General features: G+C 40.4%; 1 protein-coding gene across 4 annotated transcripts in view; it reads left to right on the top strand.

Annotated features, from left to right (window-relative positions):
- Positions 1-19,115, top strand: part of PHACTR1 (phosphatase and actin regulator 1) — a 309,142-nt gene that overhangs the window by 104,085 nt on the left and 185,942 nt on the right. The window contains exon 1 of one of the 4 annotated variants that reach the window (XM_042806688.1): positions 10,272-10,296. The exons of the other annotated variants lie outside the window; for them this stretch is intronic. The gene's annotated coding sequence lies outside the window, so the exon portion shown is untranslated. Of the gene's footprint in view, positions 1-10,271; positions 10,297-19,115 lie in introns of those variants that run through there. 4 annotated transcript variants of the gene reach the window in all.

Raw genomic sequence — 19,115 nt, 5'->3', positions numbered from 1 at the left:
GGGCATATTTAAGACAATCAGCATATGGCATGACCTCAGGTCTTAATCCTTTGCTAGTACTGGTGTCTCTCTGGTGCCATCACAAGGAACTAGAGCAACTATGAGACATCAAAACTAGTATTCTGCAAAGCAGCTGCTTTTGCAGAGCTTTAAGATTGCTCCCCCAGTGATGGATTCCCAGATCCATATCCTAAATACCTTCCTTCATCCCCAGCACTCCCTTAGTCTCCATCTAATCCAGTGCTGGGCAGTAGCCAACGTTGACAGGTTGTAAGGAGGTACACAGAGCACTTCAGGGTATGTAATCAGAGATTTATTATTCTCTTGGTTGGTCTTTGAGCAATAGGAAGAAACACCACCTCACTGTGGCCTCCTAACAGAGGAGCTGCTGTGTCCTTCCACTGTGCACACGTATCCCTCGTACCGACTGTCACAGCAGGCGCTTGCTGCTTACCCTCGCCACCTTCGCCTGGCACCTTGGGCACCTCTATAAACGCACGTATCCTGTTGCTAGAGAACAAAATCAAGTCAACATATGTTTGGCTGTCAAGCCTTGTGCCGACCAAAGGAAAATACAAATGAGCAGTCTGCACAGACATAAACAGGTTAAATGGTGATATTTTCACAGAAAACATAATTTTCAATAATTGTGAGGCTTCTGTGGTCTCCTAGCTCTAAAAAACACTGGCAGTGTTTCTGGTTTTTCTTCCTACTCACACCTATTTTTCAGTCAGAAGTCTGATTTTTCACAATACCTGTAACATCTCAGGGCTCACTTAATCTCTCTCATTACTCCCACTCTTCACCATTCATGGGGGCTTCAACTATGCTGTTCTGTATCTTACTACCAAATACAGTGCAAATTTAAGGATGCCTGAATAAATAGGAAATGTAGTGGACTTGCATTGAGCCTTGACAAGCAAAATAGATGCGGTTTTCTAATAAAAAGATACATTTAGCCTGTACAGCATCTTCAAAATTTATTGAAGGCGGTGGAACTTTCTCCTGCATTAACAAAGGAAAGTGTTTTTATCCAAAGCATTAACCATTTTTGAGTGAACATAGCATATGGAAAAGCTAATGGCATCCCAGCCCTGGAAATCAAAAGCCACTCTGGGAAACAGCAACATAGACTTTGCTATTTTCTGAGGTGCTCAAATGAAGGATTTCTTGAAGTTAACGTTTATTCTTCCTGCTTGAGTTCCGAGTTTTAACTTCCCTACTGAAACTGTTACCAAAATATGATAAAAATGCCTGTTGTGATGGTGGCTGGGGTTTTTTGAGCCTTATGAAAAGAGAGGTGTAGGGGAGAGACTCTGGCATTTCTACAGCAGGTACATGAGTGATTTAGGTAAGAGTATATTTGTATTTATAAATAAGGATGATCTTCAACCCGGAACTGAAATACTAGTGGAGTGTAAATAGAGAATTCAGGATTATAGGCAAGGATAGAGATAAAAAGTCACAGTTAAAACTGATGTAGAAACCCTTAATTACACACTGTCTATGCTCCTACAGTTCAGAGCATAATCACCTTGCAAGATGATAGCATCTCATAAATTTTCCTGTTAAAGTAATCTCTTTTCAGCCATGCTCTTTCTCAGTTTTATGTCTAACAAGATTATCAGGGGTTTTGTGTGTGCAAAGAATTTGATCACAAGGTTGAAAAATGTAATGATTGGACTTTGTTTGTTTACTTACGAAGCCTGTATGGCAGAGTAACTGTTTATGAGAGCTGGAAGTGCATAAAAATTAATTGTATCTTAATGTGTGAAAGGCTGCTATTTTTACCTCCCACGCCTGGCATTCGAAACCTTTTTGCTTTTCCTCCCTGCCATGCCAGCAGGGTCATCAGCCTCAAGGGAGGGCTGGGACATTCTGGGTACAGACATAAGCTTTTTGGATTTATGCAGTCATTAGGGTTTGGTGGTTTCTTTTTTTTCCTCTTTAAGCATTACACGTTTTTAGGAATGCCAGTTTATGGAAGAAGAAGTTTTGAAGCACAGTGTCTGGTTTAAAGCCAGGGACAACTGCAGAAGTCTGTTTTACCAAGTCTCTTTTTTGTTTTTTGTTTTTTGCTTTTTTTCTTTATTTATTTTTTTTCTTTATTTATTTTTTTTTTTTTTTTACAACACCACTCACTTGTCTGCCCTGCTGTCCCTCTGTAATGCAATAATCGTGGCTTAGAAGACAGAGTAACAACTGCTTTTTCTGGTTAATTGAATCAGATGTTTTCCCCCAGCTGTTGTTTTGTTTTAAAGTACGTTTAATTAATTAGACCCCAGAGAACGTGTTTAGTAGAGGTAGATCCAGCTCAGACCAAGTTGAGATAATCATACAGAAATTCTGCAATGTCACCAAAACCCACATCTTTAAAGAGGTTTTTTAAAGGATTAAGTTGGCTTGTGCCAGGTGGTGGCCTCTCTGGGCCTGGATAGCCTGCCAGATGCTCACTGCAACAAATACCCTGGCAGGTCACCACAGTCTTATGCCAAAAGTTTAAAATTACTCAAACTTGTCTGTCTGAGTTCAAGTCCCTGATTTATTCTCTTCCTTCTATTATTTTCTTCCCAATCTGGAAATGGGGAACAAACCAGCAAATTTTCATATAATTTAGCCAGTATACAGAGAGATCGCATCTTCTTGAAGGAGAAAATTGAAAAATTTCTCTATTGAAAAAAAATTAATCCCAGATTATCTTTTTTTACAGAGATGCACAGAAAGAGTTTCATTATAAATGTATCTGTTTATATCATGATGAATATGACCCAAGAGTACTTCTTCTGTGGGGCTTTTAAATTTTGCACCAATAAAATTCTGACCTCTCTTCTGTTCTCTTTGCTACAGCACCTTCATCCTTTAAAATGCTGGCTTGATCACCTGCAACTTTTTTCTTGCAATGAAGAAACAAAGCTCATTTTTTAGCTCAGTTTTGCAACACTGCCACTGCACTCTGGATCCTTTCTGCTCAGCAAGTTACTTATGTCATGTTGGAGCTACTTTTTGTATACTATCAAGCCATTGACCTCCCAGAACAATTTTTTTTCATGAGTGATTAGCCATGCTTCTAACATGTGCCCAAAAGTAATGAAAAAGGCGTTTTATGTATGGTCAGCGTTTGCAAAACAGAGTTACCCAAAGAGCATCCAGCATAAATGGGAAGATGGGTACAGAGAGGAGGAAGGGGCAAGCACAGTGAACAACATGATGGGACTAATGGGGATGGTTTTGACCTATTTTGTGTTGAGCATCTTAGGTTTAGCAGTCAGCTCTCCTGCTTTGGAGAAGTAAGGAAAGGTGGGCAGTGTGAGGAAGTGAAATGGAGAGGGACAAGGAGACGGGGAAGGGAGCCAGCGCCACGCGGGCAGACCAGTGGGAAGCACTCTGAATTTCCACCTTCCCTGCCTGGCTGCACTTGCAACTGCTCTTCTCATAGCTGCTATCTGCAGCCAGACTGTCCCTCTCCTCTGTCCCATCATCTCCTATCAAACGTCTCCATGCTCTCCCCTCCGCTCTCCATTATGCATAGGAGTGCTTTCCATAAAGCTCTGCAAAACTACTAGCTCTCTCCTCCCTCAGATTTCTCTCTCACGAGTTCCTTTTGCTTGGGGCCTACAAAATTCTGGTTGATTATCAGGTGGTTTGGGCTACACATGTGTGCACACGTGTGTGCATTGGGGGAACAGGGTCTCTTCTTGGCATGAAATTTATACTGTTTATTTTGGGCATGTTATAGGCAATTGCTTTCTGTATCTGCATGTCATATCCCAACTTTACAGTTGTACTGTGAATACTTGTGTGTTACTGTGTACCTCTGCAGCACTCATCACAGAGTCTCTCTAGGCACCAACATACTGCGTACCTTTAAGAGCTAAAAATTAATACATTTTTTGTCCCCAATAAAACAACTAGGAAAGGTCCCCAATGCTTTCATAGTCCTATTATATTATGCAGTGTAGCTAATCCCTGTGTGGTGTGGGTTGAGCTCCTTATTTATTCTCTTCAGAGACAAATAATCCCTCATTTTTCTGTTTTTACTACACAACTTTTTATTTCTTTCCTTTTCTTCTCTTATTTCTCCCACTTCATGCTTTGACCCTCTTCTCCCTCACTGCAACTGTCTGGGTTCATGGAAGAGTTTTTCTTAGAGTAGTTGGGAAGCTCTTCTGAAATAAATTGGTTTCATTTATCTTTAACTCTTCCATTCACATCAGGCCCTGGCTTGCAGGTTCACAAGTCTCCATCACCTCCTTGAAGCCCATTTTGGTGGTCCCTCCATATCACTGATGCAACAGTGTCAGAGAGACTACCTGTGTGCTGCTCGCTTCTGCCCGCGCTCATTAAAGTTCTAATGGCACTCATCCACACCATCCCTCACAGCCAGAGAAGGATAACTGATTAATGTGTTCATCCCTCACTAGCAAAACCTTTCAGATGAGTGTGTGTGTGTTGGGTTTTAAAGGCTTTATGTGAGAATTCCGCCATGTTTTTTTCCTATGAAAATCAGATCTCTCAATTGCTAATGTATATGCTTAGGCCATCGTTCCATGCTGGTTTTGTTTTAACTAGCTGCCTTCCTCAGAGTTAGTCCATATATCTGTGATGGGAAAAAATGAAATCTTGCTATTAAATCACCTTTTTTGCATTCGAAACTTGTTTCTATAAATCTGTCTTCTCTGTGTGACATCTCATCTCACAAAGATTAAGTAAATGAGTTCTCCTTTCATTTGGCAAGAAGCAATGAAAAGCAGTGATTGCTCAAATTCCCCTGGTTCAGGGTCTTCCTTAATTTCATCCCCATTGTATGGTGGCATCATCCATGACTGCAGAGCTTGGCGGTCTTCACAGCATCTGTTGTGCTTCACCTGGTCCATAGAGTCCTGTAGTTTGTTTCTGCAATTGCAGTGCAAGAATTAGAGCCTTTTTATCTAACTACATGGTAGCATGCAATGCTAGGGAGTCAGTTATCTTGCTCACAGAATACTCTCGTGAAGTTTTTTTCAGAAACATCAATAGCATGAAGGACTAGATGTCAGTCTTACTAACAAAAAGTATTTTACTTCAAATCTTGACATGTAAGTTACCACCAGCAAGAATGATAAGGCCAAACCAAGAAGGGGCAAAATACTGGGGAAAAATATTTGGGAAAAAGCATGCAATCCAGGAATGCTTGCTTTAGATCACACACATGTTTATGTGCTTTGACAGTAGAAGTTCACAGGGTATATGGACAGTAAGTATCGCAAGCCTTTGTGTATGACTGAGTTCTCTATTCTTCATTATTCTGTATAAAAGCAAGAAGTTCTTAAAGTAGATGAAATCTTGGGGTTTTGGGCTTCTCCCTAAAATCCCACACAAAGCCAGATCTTCCCCCCTCATGCAATATTATACTGCCATAATTCTCGTGCTTTCATAGGATGTCACCCCTTTTGTGGGAGAAGGGGATAAATAAGAACTACATCAGTTAGATTGTGTTTTTAATCAGGTGAAACAAACTAGGAATTTCAGGTGATCAGGTGAGTCTATTCTTGGTGCTTAAATCCTCCTTGGCTTGTTAATATTTAATATTGGCTTTGAGGACAGCTTTATTTTTATTTTGAATGCAGTGTGCAGCTATTCCCAGTGTTGTTTTTTACAGGGAAATAAAGCCATGTAGAACAGTCTGTCAAAACAGGTAGATTCAAGGTTGAATCTTCCCTATACAAATTCTAAATCTAGCTTCAGATATCCTCACAAAAGAAAAATATAAGGCCTTCCTGACATAAGGTCTCATACCAGGACTGAAATTGCAGCTTCAGGGGCAGGCAACCTATCAACAAATAGACCCAGGGCACTAAGCTTAAATATAATGAGCTATGATATCCGTACCTAATAAGTGCTCTATATTTGTTGGATGAAATGGGAAGTGAGACAGTCAAGTCTAAATAATCAAGACTAGTTTTCTGTGCATTTCATTAGTACTCGTATGCCGTCACTGAGAGGTTATATCAAGTCACACTGTTCACCCTGCTGTTGTGTTACGATAAATATTTCTGGAGGATTACAGTAGATAATAAAGGGAGCATTAACTTATACTACATAGGACTTTGATTTCTATATTAAAGTATACAGTGCATCTTGATCAGATTAACTTTGCATTAAATATTTTTCTATTAAGTGGGTTTTTTTTCCTTTGCAATGGTCTGTCCTATGATATTAAAGCTGTATTTCTAAGAATCAAAGTGAGAAACCAGATTTGGAAATTCTTGAAATCTGAAGACATTTACAACTAAATGGAAACTTTCTGGCTCGGGCTCCTTGCCCACCAAATTAGATCTCATGTTAATTTTTCAGGTATACAATACATTTTAGTACTGAGGAACTTCTGTGGTTTTATGTTTTTTGTAAAACCTGGGCTACTGTATATACAGTATCCAACATCCTGCCATGACTTGCAAGAAAAAAAAAATAAAAAAATACCCACAGAAGCCTTGATGCTAACGTAATTTTATAAACTGGATGTATGCCTGGCTTTCCTGAATGATGGCTGTTGCTGATGTGCTTTTTTCCCTAGTCTTTCAGTTCAGTAATGGCTCGATTCCGCATCTCTTTTATGCATAACAAAATCTCCCTTCTCTGTTGCATGAGTGTGAACTGGCCTCATCTCTCATAGTGAAACACAACTTCCATGCAAAACATGCGCAGTGCCCTGGCAGGGAGATAAGCTGAATGCAAACAGACTTCTGATGATTTTGATTCTCCATAAAACTTGTAGATCAAATCCAGCATGATTTGCATAGTCATGGTTTTCACACTCATGCTTTTGGTTAAAAAAGGTTAAATTTCTATTTTGTTTCCCTTCTCTCTTCCACCTCCCATCTCCCCCCTCTGCCTTTTGTCTGTCTTAGCACCTGGCTCTTAAATGCAGTACATCAAACATCTTTTGAAGGGCTCAGAGATTAAAGATTGGAAGTTACAATTAGAACAGCTATAATGATGATCAGCTCTCAGTTCCTGCATAATGAATAGGAAAAGGAGTTACGGAAGACTCAACTCAAAGCTTTAGCTAGGATTTGAACTGAATCTTTTAAGAGTCACTTTTATATTGTGATTTTGGTAAAAAACAAGCAAACAAACAAACAAAAAAGAAAAGAAGGAAACAACCTGTGGTTCTTCTTTTTTCACGCTGGAAGCTCAGAAGGTTCGGTGAGTAGGCTCAACTTTCAGACGCTTACTCAACATGAAGCATTTCAGACTTTTGTACTTTCTTACCTGAGACACCTTCAAACTTAAAGCCTTCTGTCAAGGCATAGTTATGTTTTCAAGTGACTGAAACGCATTAATTAGTCGTTAGATTGGGGTGAGGAGGAAAGACTTAAGTTTTTTCCCCCCACTGTGAGTGATGGCTGATTCAGGCATGTCAAGTAAGGTGGTTATTTTGAAGTGTGATTGATGTGTCTTGGTCTATGTTATTATCCACAGCTATATGCAAAACCACGTATTTTGCTTTAAATAGCAAAGGAGAGCCTGCATTGTCATGGTAAACGTGATTTTAACAGGATGATGCAGCTGCGTGAGCTTTTAAAGTAATTTTTCTTTCTGAAAAAGAGAGTATGCATTAGTGTTCTAGGTGGTTTCATATAGCAGCCAACAGATTCCTTTAGCAAGAATTCCAGCTGGTGGCAGTGCTGTGGTGTACTTCTTCTCATAAGGAAGGCCATAAGACAAATAAGCTTGCAGCAAACAGTTTTGAGTGTAGCTCTCTGGATGTGGCCAGCAGCAGCAGGGTAGTGCTTGCCAAAGGCTTGCAGCAGGGTCGGCATCCCTGGCTGGAGGTGAGGCAGCAGAGAGTGCTGGGGGAGGACACCAGGGCAAGCTGATCTCAGTGCAAAACCGATCCTCAAACACCCACCCATAACAGAAATAACCACGGAGCTGTTGCCATCTCTCCCTAGGAAAAATAAGCACCCTTTGCTCTCTGAGGTATAGTAGTGTGTATGTGTCTAAGCCACCTGAGGATTTGGTATCTGGTTTCCAACTTTGGGACCCCTTTTTCTTTTCTACAACTAGCATACTTGAGCAGTGGTACTGTAGAATGACACACCTCTCTCCCCCCAGGAACTAAAATTATTTCAGAACATTCTGTATATGCTTTATTTCTTGGCTGGTAGCCATCTCAGCCCATGTTTACTGGAGAAAAAATGCAGACCGAGTACTTAATATGAGAAAGAATTGCCCTCCTTTATGACTTGCCAGCTATTTGGTCTTTATGTTTACTTCCAGTTTTAGCAGGAATGAAATGATTTGCCCCAACATATCACCTGCCAGCTTAGAGAAATATTTAGAATTACAACTCAGCTGTCCCATGAAGAAAAACTATGGTTGCCTAAAAGCAAGTTTATCTGATCATTATGCCACTGGGTTTCACCTGCAATAAGGAAAACAACTCTCTGCCCAGTTTCCAAAGCATATTGCAATTTTGATCTGAGTGTTGATAAATGTAACCAGGTTATTGTGTACAGAGATTTTAAAGTGTGAGTAGCAGGCTTCTTATGGGTCCCTGCCCTGCTTCGTGTTCAGCCTTGTATATTTATACATGGTGAACCAGAATAATTTTGGATTTACAGCATGATTGTAAACATGTACCAGTGAAAGATACTCTTTATGTATTGTGCAAGGGCAGTTTTCACTTTGTTTCCTGCATCTCTGTACTAGAAAAGGACCTCCCTGTCCTCATGAAATTTCCTAGTCTGCATGAATCATCCACTTGGTTTCAGACCATTCTCCATTACCGAGTCCACATATCCATTCACACATCCTAGTTCTTCTGCATCTGAATGATGGCTAGCAGGAAGGTAACATGTTAACACTTAAATGGTACACCTATAAGGATGCCTCTGAAAAGTGGTTTGGGCTCACCTGTCAGACACATAATGGATCAGTCTGTGGTCCTGCACCTGCAAAATCTTGCAATTAGATTGTTATTCTGCCTGAATACTCCATAAACAGCTTAGGGCTGTTTAATAATTTTCATATTTCTCACCATTTATGCCCATGTTATCTGATACAATTGGGTCTCGCGTAACCTCAGTCTTCACTGTATACGATGCATATGATTCAGCCTAACCTCTGGGCTGAATATAAAGGGGTAATACAGTAAGAACCAGAGATTTCTCAGATGCAGGATACCACACTGCTACTTATAATCGCTGAGTGATCAAAGAGTAGGTCAGTGCCTAGGAAAAGCCTTGAAATCATCGCTTTGTAGTCTTTTATCCTTGCTGCTGGAACTAAACTGAATGGTAGGACCCCATCATGCACAGCATGGGCCGGACTCCTGGTTCTTCCATGCAGGATGTGGCAGAATATTACCAGGGCCTGCGTGCCTGGATTTCCCTCACGTGGAAATACAGGGAGCCCCAAGGAACGTCTCATCCTACCATGGAATTTAGGATATGTGCAGGTACCAACCCGACACCAAGGAAGCGCTTGCAGGTTGTGTGGTTTTAGATACAGCCTGTACCTCCTTGGGAAAACACCCCTATGCATTAGAGGACTTGGGTCTTAATCCTTCTCTACCTCAGTTTCCCTACCTGCTCAGTATGTGCATCAACACCTCTTCTCTACTTGTGAGGGAACCTCACTATTTAGATTGTAGAGTCCTTAGATCTCCATCTAAGAAGAAAATCTTGCAGTGTTTCTGAAATAACTTCCCACAGCGCTGTGGGCTGTCCCTGCTCTAACATTAAGCTTTTGTCTTACACAAAAAGGATACAAAAAAGGGGAAACCTATTCCCCCCTGCAGATCCTTTCTGTTTGTTAAAGGTGCATCAGCATCCACAGCTCTGCAGGGTTGAGCACAGTAATAATCTCCATTGTGTTCAACTCCAATTCTGTGTGGGGCAACTTGTTGTCTAATTATTCCTGAACTAGTTTAACATTTCCAGTGCACAGTTTTAAAACATTCAGGAATAGGAGATCTTTACTTTTCTGCCTACCAATTAATTATTTCAAGAATAATCATCCCCCAGAGCCGGGAGGGTAGAAACATAACTGATCACAGCTTGCTGTGCTGTATCGGTCCAGAATCCAAGGCAAGAATCAAAAGGCTGCTCCTGACACAACGCTGAAGTCCTTTATTCCAGCCCAGATGAGATCCCACTGTGAAATGTCAGTACAATATTTACTTTGTACTGATTGCATCCCAGGCTGCTGAGCAGAGTGCAAGGAGCTAAGAAATCCCCACGCTGGTAATAACCCTTGCTTGTCAATTAGACGGCATTAGCAATGACTGCACATTGGTACCATTCTACTCTGGTAAGATTTTTAATTTTTAAGCTTCACCTCCATCTTGCGGTCAGGCTAGATATCGCATGCAAGATGGATTGCTCGCTGTTTTGGCAGTTCTTAAGCCCCAGTTTTTCAGGCCTTCTCGCCATGCAGCTTGTATTGTGGTGTAATTGTATCTATTGTAAATGTGTATTGTTGGGTTTGGGTTTTTCCTTCTTTGATTAGGGGTGGCTGTGTTGGGTTTTTCTAGTCAAGAGCTTGTCCCGTTGTGATAGTGTCCTGTGGCAAAGCTGTTCTTTTTTTGCAGATAAAGTGAGACAGACCATCACAGGGCAGAGGGAGGTTTCGTGGTGCAGCAGCGCTGACCTAATGACTCTTTCCCATTGAAGGAGCATTCCCGCTCTTCCTTATTGCCAGCTCTCAGACAGGAGACCCTGCCCTCTTCCTTTGCCATACCTTGGCTATTCATAACCTATTCATTTTTGTTACTGTAGCATTAATTTTTTCCAGATTAATGAGCCATGCAAGGGAAACAGCACAAGTGAGCTGCCCACAGGAAAGAGGAGGAGGAGGAGAGACCTTAATTCCTTTTGACAGCAGAAAAGCCACTGTATTAGTTCAGCTGTTAAATGAACTCTCTGTTATCATAGCATCCCTCCTCAGGTCACTGCTGTCCAGTGTTTGTTTTCCTACAGCACAGCTCTCCACTTTCTTAGAAGCCAGTGAGTTCTCTGAAGGTTTCTGAAGGCAGAGGGAAATTCTCTTGGGAACATCTAACCCTGTACTTCAGTATTTCACGACTTGAGATGTCGGTTGGGAAATAATGCAGGAAAAAAAGAATTAGATATATCTTGTGACTAGAGAGCCTTAATTTTAAAGAATTACCTACATGGCAGCCACGGAAAGCTACAAAGATGTATATTTTTTCCCATTAGCAGATGAGTTAGTGTTAATAGGAATCTGATTTCTGCTACCATTCTGCTTGGATAAAATTGTGCCTCTTGCTGTAGTAAGATAGTGTAATCAGTAATTTGTGACTCAAGTTAAAAAAAATAATTTTTTTCTCATCAGAAGGCTTGATAATGTAGGGAAAAAAAAAAAAAAAAGATCAATTAGTTTCCTGATGCTTTAATGATCCAGAAAATAAATTTTAATCAGGTCAATTTATCTTGTCCACAGGCTCTGAACCTGCACCATTAAAGTCAATGGCAGTTTTGTTATTGACTTAGATGTGCAAGTTAAAACTTAAATGTGAAAGGATGCCTTAAAAAAGGATAATAAAATTGTGGACAACTCACTGAGTTACTCATACCAAGTCTCATTAATCATGTCACAATTGTTAAACCTTCTTATTATGACTGTTTTCTGTCCTGGAAGATTTCAAGTCATAGCCCAGTAACTCAGTTTATATCCTAGAAAGTAAATTCTGCTAAAGAAACAATCAGTGTGAGGATGCCTACGAGGGGTTGTATTGAACTTGGATTTATCTCCTCATAGTGGTTTGTGAATTTATCCTTCTGGCACCATCTGCATGTGCCTTCTGCAATACCTCTTTTGTTCTTTCACTTGTCATGGGTTTAAGTCCCTTTAGTTGTATCTTATTTTATCACAAACTTGACGTAATTGTCTCCCATATAAGAGGCAGCTGTATTTCTGAGAAAAACAAAAGAGTATTTGGTTTGTTCTTTGGATCTTTGTTAGCGCAACCCTGGCCTTTCTCTGTCAGTTTGGTAAAATGGACAAAAGAGGAAAGAACCTGAAATGGGTTTCTGGAAATGATGACGTGTAGTGCAGATGCCACCAGCAGGCACTTGATCTGTACTGTTCCGCACATCGTTTTGTCATGATATTTTTAACCATCCTCAAGGAAGAAACACTGTTCTACTTAATGTGCTCAGCTTTTGAATTTGGTGGGGCTCCTTCACCATAACTTACAAAAAGATTGCTCTAAAAGTGAGCTCTAGTGCTCACATTATCGTTTAATTATCCTGAAATAACAGTTTTGATACTAATTACATAATAGTACCATCCACACTTTACTGCAATTAAATTTGCAGTGCCTGACTATTAGAAACTGTGTTGTCATAATAAGGGTAGTTTCCTTTATTTGCTTATGCTGAGTTGCAGAATCTACAATTATATGCACGGATCATCAATTTTAGACTTGTTTGTATAATTATAAGTAATTGAACATGAAAGCAATTTTGGAATATCAGACTATAAAATACTCTGCCTATTGTGGAGTTGGAATAATTAGTAGATTAGAGGGATGATTATCAGTTAAGGAAGAGCTTCATCATTTTGTAGTAATTTAAATATAAACAAAAAACCCACTTCATGAGTTCAGCAGTAGCTTGCCTTGCTTTTACAATCAGGGATAGTCAGATTTTCAAAGTTATTCAGCTATGTGCACATCCAGAATTACATTGGGTTGGTCTAGTGTGTTCACAAATTAGCACAGTAATTTCTCCCAGTAGTATATTCTATGTACTGTATTCATCCCTGTGAATACAGGCATTATTAATAGTGTTATTTAGCTTGTTAACAATACATTTTATTGCTAAAAATTGAGAGGCCTATAGAATATAAAATAAGCATATATAATGTCTTAATATTCTTTGTGGATAGGAAACAGTTTCTCCATGGAAGCAAACAATTTATTTGGAAGAAATTACTGAAAAGCTTGGTGCAGAGGAAAACAGCTGTTCTTTCATGCATCAGCAATGTGTATCACAAAAATATAGGTGTGTGCATGTCCGTATACTTAAATAGTCTCAGATCAGACCCATGGACTAGATTTTCTGTCTCCAGAGAGCAGGTGCTCTGAACTTTGAGCAGGGCCAGAGGGGTCGGAGCCGGGGGCTTAGCTGGGTGTGACAAAGCTGTGCTGGTGGGTGCTGCTCCCCGCCACGCTGTAACGCCCGGGGTCCCACTGGGCCTGGCTGCACGAAGGGGTTTCCCCCGGGGCCGACTGCATCCTTCCCCAGCGTTGAAGGCGGGGGTGAGGGGAGAGGTGATGTCCTCTGCTGAGCGATGAAACGCAGGCAGCAACTCCGCCAGCATCACCCCGGGCAAGTTGTTTGAGTGTTCAGGTGTTTTTATACATTTCCTCGCAAGAACGCTGCTGTTAACAAGTCCCTTGGTGGTAGAGTGGTGGTCAGCTTGTTCCTCCTGATGGGCAGCAGAGAGACCTTCCTGGATGATCTGGGCCCAGAAGGAAAAATAAACTCAGCAGTCAGGGACTGATCATCTCTTTTTTTTTTTTTTTTTTTTTTTTCTCTTTTTCTTGTTATTTTTGTGGCTGCCAGTTGGGGTAGTTGTGTATTCAGAGTGCTTCCCACCGAAGGGTAGGGCTTGAAGCGTACCAGTGCCTCTCCCCCTCATACTCATGTCAGCTGGCTATTTTGGGGAGTCCCCACAGTGCCCTGATCAGAGGAGACAGGTATTTGGGACCAGATTACAAAACTGTTTGAAGAAGGGATGGTTTCTGTAATTCCCACCTCCAGGGGCAGTAGCTGGAAATGAAGCCTTTCATAGATTTCTTTTTTTCCTTCCTCAAAAGGAAACCATCTTCTATAAGCTTTCATCAGCTTTATTTTGCTTATGTTTTATTTCTTTTACCTAAAATCCATAAAAGCAACAAATGTTAAAAAGATAAGCAAATTTCCTTGGATTAATATAATTTTCTACCAACACTTAACTAAAAACTTAAAGAAGCAAAGCAAGCCAAACTCAGCAAAACCCATAAAACATGGGCAAACATAGCACCATCACCACGACACATGAAAGTTTTGCTTGCATTGTGATCCAGGGCTATTTTTTGTGTTGATGGTGAGATTTCAAGCCTGGATAGGTTATTGCCTGGCTCCGTGTGATGTGGTTTGGAAGTGCTGCTATATCCTGGTGTGCCATGTAGTTTATGTAGCACTGACATCTGGTGGCAAGAGGCAGTGGGGACTCCAGGCTGCAGTCCAGCAAACAGGGCTGCAACAGGCCATACGCTCTTCTCATTCATAGTGCTTGCATGTATTTTCCAATAAATGCAGCATACTGGAAAGCTAAACAATCGTGGAAAATTTGGGGCCGCCACAGGATAAATATTAAGTATTGATTAAAAGCTGATGATAAGAAAAAACAAGGATCAGCTGTTAAGTGGTAATTAAAGTTGGGGGGGGGGGGGGGCAACACAGCAAAAATGAAGATGAAAGTCAAGGGATTCCTTTCAGCTCTGTCATCTTTCCAAAGTAATTTTAAAGAAAAAATGCTCTGTACATCATAGCAAAGTTGTTAAATACTCACCAATACAGCTTTTGGAAATGCTGCAAGGAAGGATTCTCATTTGCTCTCTCCCTCATTAGTTAGGATTCAGAATGTTAAGAGGTTCATCCTCTTTCTTTCCTACCCCTGTTTTTCCCCTCACCTTTTCTGCCACAATGCCTCCAGTGAGAGCCTCAGGCTTGCAGCTGACTTGTCACACTGCTCTGATGATTCTAATAGCAGTGCCAAAACCAAAACCTTAAAATCATGGGATATAGCCCCAAAAGACACTAAAACTTCCAGAGGTATTTTTAAATTAATTTTGCAGTTCTTTCTATTTGCACTCTAGAGTTTGAGATACAAGGGCTCACATTTTAAGGACTATCTGTAAAGTTCCAAAGATTAAGGTTTTGTTTTGTGCAATTTCTTTTTTTTTTTTTTTCCCTCAATAAAATCCAGTCCTCATGTGCTCACCTGGTTCCACGAGCTGGGACCTCCAGAGAACTGCTAGCTTCTGGGAGAGTCACAGGAGAGCCACGGCTTGGCTGCGCTGAGCATCGGGAGGAATGCAAGTCTCCACACATCCAAGCCCGCTCCGTGTCTGTACCTCAGTGTTTTAACCAGAACCTTGGATTTCTGTAAGAGAGTCACATCACTTATGGCCCAAAATAATAGTAACCCTTAGTAGCATCTCTTGATTAGTAGCATTTTCTTGAGTGTATTCATTAAGAGAAATTATTCACAGCATGATGTTTCTTGTTAATAAGCCTCAATAAGCAATAGCTTAAACTCCCCGTGAATTTCCCAGATTTTTATTTCCTGAGAGGCAGAGCTTGTAATTCTTTGATAGCTGCTAGGGGGCAACATCTGTTAAATAATATCATCCTTTTCTGTGTGACTAATGCAAAGATCTGTAACAGTGATAGAGTGAGGAGGAACCATGTAATAATTACATACAGGATTTCTGTGCTTGTAGGAGGTAAATAATAAATAACCACAAATGCATAGAAAGCAAAAGAACAGCAGTGGCCAGAGTTCCTGGTTGTATTTAGATGAGAAGTTGCTAACTTACAGCTTCAGGTAGGCAACTGGGTCTTGTAGTCATTTGAAGGCATAAAATCATTCAATGTAAATAGTTCTAATAATTAAAGCAGGACACCAGAAAACACCTATTCTGTGCAAATAAAAAGGTGTTTCGTGTTTATTGACCAAGCCATAGAGATTTGTAGCCAGGCTTAACACAAGTATAGGTCTGATCACAAATTCAAGATAAAAGAAATAAAAAAGACTGCAAGTCTCTTCACAATTCATAAACTGCATACACAGTAGGGTGCAACAAATGCAAGTACTTCATTTTCTGTTTTTATTAGCATCTTTGACCGTTGCCTTACACCAAGCCTATTCTTACGTTCAGGTGATTGTAGCAGTTACAGTATGTTGTATTACCTTCCCACTCATGCTGAACTCCAATGCATTTCACTTAGGAGAAACTCATAGATGAGAAATGTGTTTGAAGTTGTTAGATAGCATTGCTTTTATAGTATTTGATCACTTATGAAATTCAGGAACACAGATTCACATATTTTTTCTAGGACATACTCACGTGCTGCCACATGGTTAGTATACTCACTGGGAACATATATTTTATAAGCACTAAACTGGATTTGCAAGAAAGATATTCACCATGGAAATAATTCAGGAGAGAAATGATAGAAATAATTCAGTTTCTTTTATTAAAAAACATTTATCACCACCATATCCTTTTAAAACCACAAGTGTGGGTTCATTTAGCAGAGCATGAATTTTATAAAAGACAAAACAGGCACAGACTGTGACAGCAAGTGAGTTCTTTTACTTACCCGAATAGTCCAATTGAATTCTTTACAAGATACAAGCCCTGGGGAGTGTGATGAGTGGTTTAATTAGTTTTAAACCATCATATTTAATCAAGTACTGTACATTTTTAAACTGATATGTTCATTCCACTTCTTGGAAGGCTGTTTCAGATCTTTTTATCATTAGTAGTTTATGAGACTTTGGAGCTCTAGATTCAGTGTGAAGCAAGTCTCTTTAATTGACACTACCATGCTCTAAACCTAAATGATTATCCTCAAAGTCAAACCTTAGACTTAGCTTGCAAGAAGGAAGAGCCACTAGACATTTCTGAGCTAAAATTTTAATTGGGATGTGGTTCATCTTCAAAGTATCCAGAGTTCATTCCGCTTATCCCTATGATAAGAAGCTCCAGATGATGTACATGATAGGACAGTGGGCAAAAAAAAGGAAATATACCCATAGCGATTAATTTAATTTTGCCGAACAAATTTTTGAATCAGAGCTGTTACGGGACAGTTGAAATGTTTGGGTTACATTTTTGTAACTTCATTCATTGAGTAATTATCAAAGCAAAATAATGACATCTTAACCTCTTACAGTTATACTAAATAAGCTTTGATCAATTTAAAGGGAAGAAGAAAGAAGGATAAAGGCTCTCGCTATGTTGTTATTTTTGATTAGATGCATAGGAAAATATATACATTACAGCCTTCTTGACCTTCTGTGTGGAAGCACCATGCCTGCAAGCAAAGAAGCCGGTTTGGACCGTATTCTGTGCTGTGTTAAGCAGGTGTGAGCTTTGCTGATGCTATAAGGCCAGTGGGGCAAAGTCTGATTTTCACTTGGACACCGGGACCCTACTCAGAGGGTCCCCACCACCCTCCCCCGGGATGCTAAGGGGATCCGGAGCAGGTTCTGTGTGCAAGGCTAGACAGCAGCAGTGTGGGGACAAGCAGCCCCGAGCTGCTGCAGAGCTGGGAGCATCCTTCATTAGGTAGGTACCTGTTCTTCAGCCCCGCTGTGCAGCATCCCTTGGGGCAGCTCTGGGGTCCTGGAAACAGCCTCTTACTGACATGATCTGGACACGTCACGTCTCTTAGTGCCGCTATTGCGCTGTTCACAGATTCAAGAAAATGTATTGGACATCTGAGGTCAGTTTTGTTGCTCTCCTCTGAAACTGCATGGGCAAAATTCATACTTTTTTTAACAAGCATGGAGTTAATCTTAAAATTACTTAATCTGCCTTTTTCACAAAGGGTTTGTATAGAGGAAAAGTCTTTCAGGGAAGTCTCTCCTTGTTAAACAAGGACTGCCATGAAATTTCAAAGCGTGAGATTTTGTGGTTTTAAAAAGTTTTTTTTTTCTTCATATTTATAAAAATTCTAAATAGTGAATTAGTTTTAAAGAGTCTGCACTGTCTGTTAAAAGAAAACAAGAGAGAACTGTTTTTCTTTACCTGATAGATGGCATCACCGTGCCTGAGTACTTTGGAATGATGCACGGTTATCAGCCTTCGGTCTTTATTAATTTCAATGGTAACATTACAATAAAACGTAGAAGTTCTGGCAAACTGGAGCCTCTTTAAGTAGCCCTGGTGCAAGCACAGGCCTTGCCTTAAAAAGGTTAAAATCTCAATAGACGAGATAGCCAAAGAGATCAAAGGAAGTGCTTGCTGAGAGAAAGGTAAAGTGACTTGCACGAAGTCACCCGACTCATTTATAATACAGCTAAAAATGTACTCCTTGGTGCCCTCAGAGGTTTTCTAGCCAGTGACAGATTTAAGGTTTGCTGTCTCATAGTCCTTCTGATCTAGTCTCAGGATTCGCAACATCGCAGTAAAATTTATAGTGATTGCTTCTAGCCCTGGAAGGACTTAAGGTATCAGATCTGAAAACTGCAGGAGTCTTATATATGGGGAAGCTGTACTGGTTCACTTTTAGGTGCTTCTAAAATTGCATCAGTCAGTTCTCTACCTAGTACATAAAATAGGATGAGTAATTCCACCCCCAAACTCTTAAGCCACTTTGGGTTTTCTGTATATGTGAAATATCCAGTACATGATGGTATGCCTGTGGGCTAAATGTTTTACTGACTTTTGTTAAAAGAAATACAAAGTGAAAGCATCCTAGGTTCATGACTTCATGATAGACTAGCAAGAAGATCTGCCAGCAAAATGCTTTCTTGTTTTCTACCTTCAAATGCTGATTCATCAAAATTACAATATTTTTTGGAAAGAATTCAAAACAGGCAAGAAAACAAGCAAACTTTCGCTAGAAATCTCTCTGCTTTCCTTTGCCTTGTTTCTCGGCATCCTGTGGTCTGTCTTTTAAAGGAGCTGGGAGTGTGGAGCACTGGCAGTGCTAGTTCCTCAGCTCCCAGCCTGGCACCTCCTCTGTTAGTACCACTCACTCAGGCAACAGGTTATCCTCTCAGCTTAGGGTGAGGATGAAGAGCATGCAGGAGGGGAGTGGACCCCCTGGCCTGCCTGACTGTGGGAAGAGGGGTGTCACTTCCCTATAAATGTGGCTCTAGACAAGGAGATATAGATGTGTGCAGCAAAATTCTGCCCTGTGATCCCTTTTTTTTTTTTTTTCTCCCCCAGGTCACCTGCATTCACTAATGCAGAACACCTTTAGTGCTTCTTTTTTAATGAAGAATTGGGGTTTGGGAGAATGAAATACTGTTTTTTTTTTTCTTCCATGGCCCAACAAAAGCATACATAAGAAACCTCAACAAGTTAAAATTAGCTTTTT

Source organism: Tyto alba, unplaced genomic scaffold (assembly GCF_018691265.1).
Source record: "Tyto alba isolate M040663 unplaced genomic scaffold, T.alba_DEE_v4.0 Super-Scaffold_48, whole genome shotgun sequence".
NCBI lineage: Eukaryota > Metazoa > Chordata > Aves > Strigiformes > Tytonidae > Tyto > Tyto alba.
Note: the sequence above shows the minus strand (reverse complement) of the source record. Positions and strands in the feature narration are given on the sequence as shown.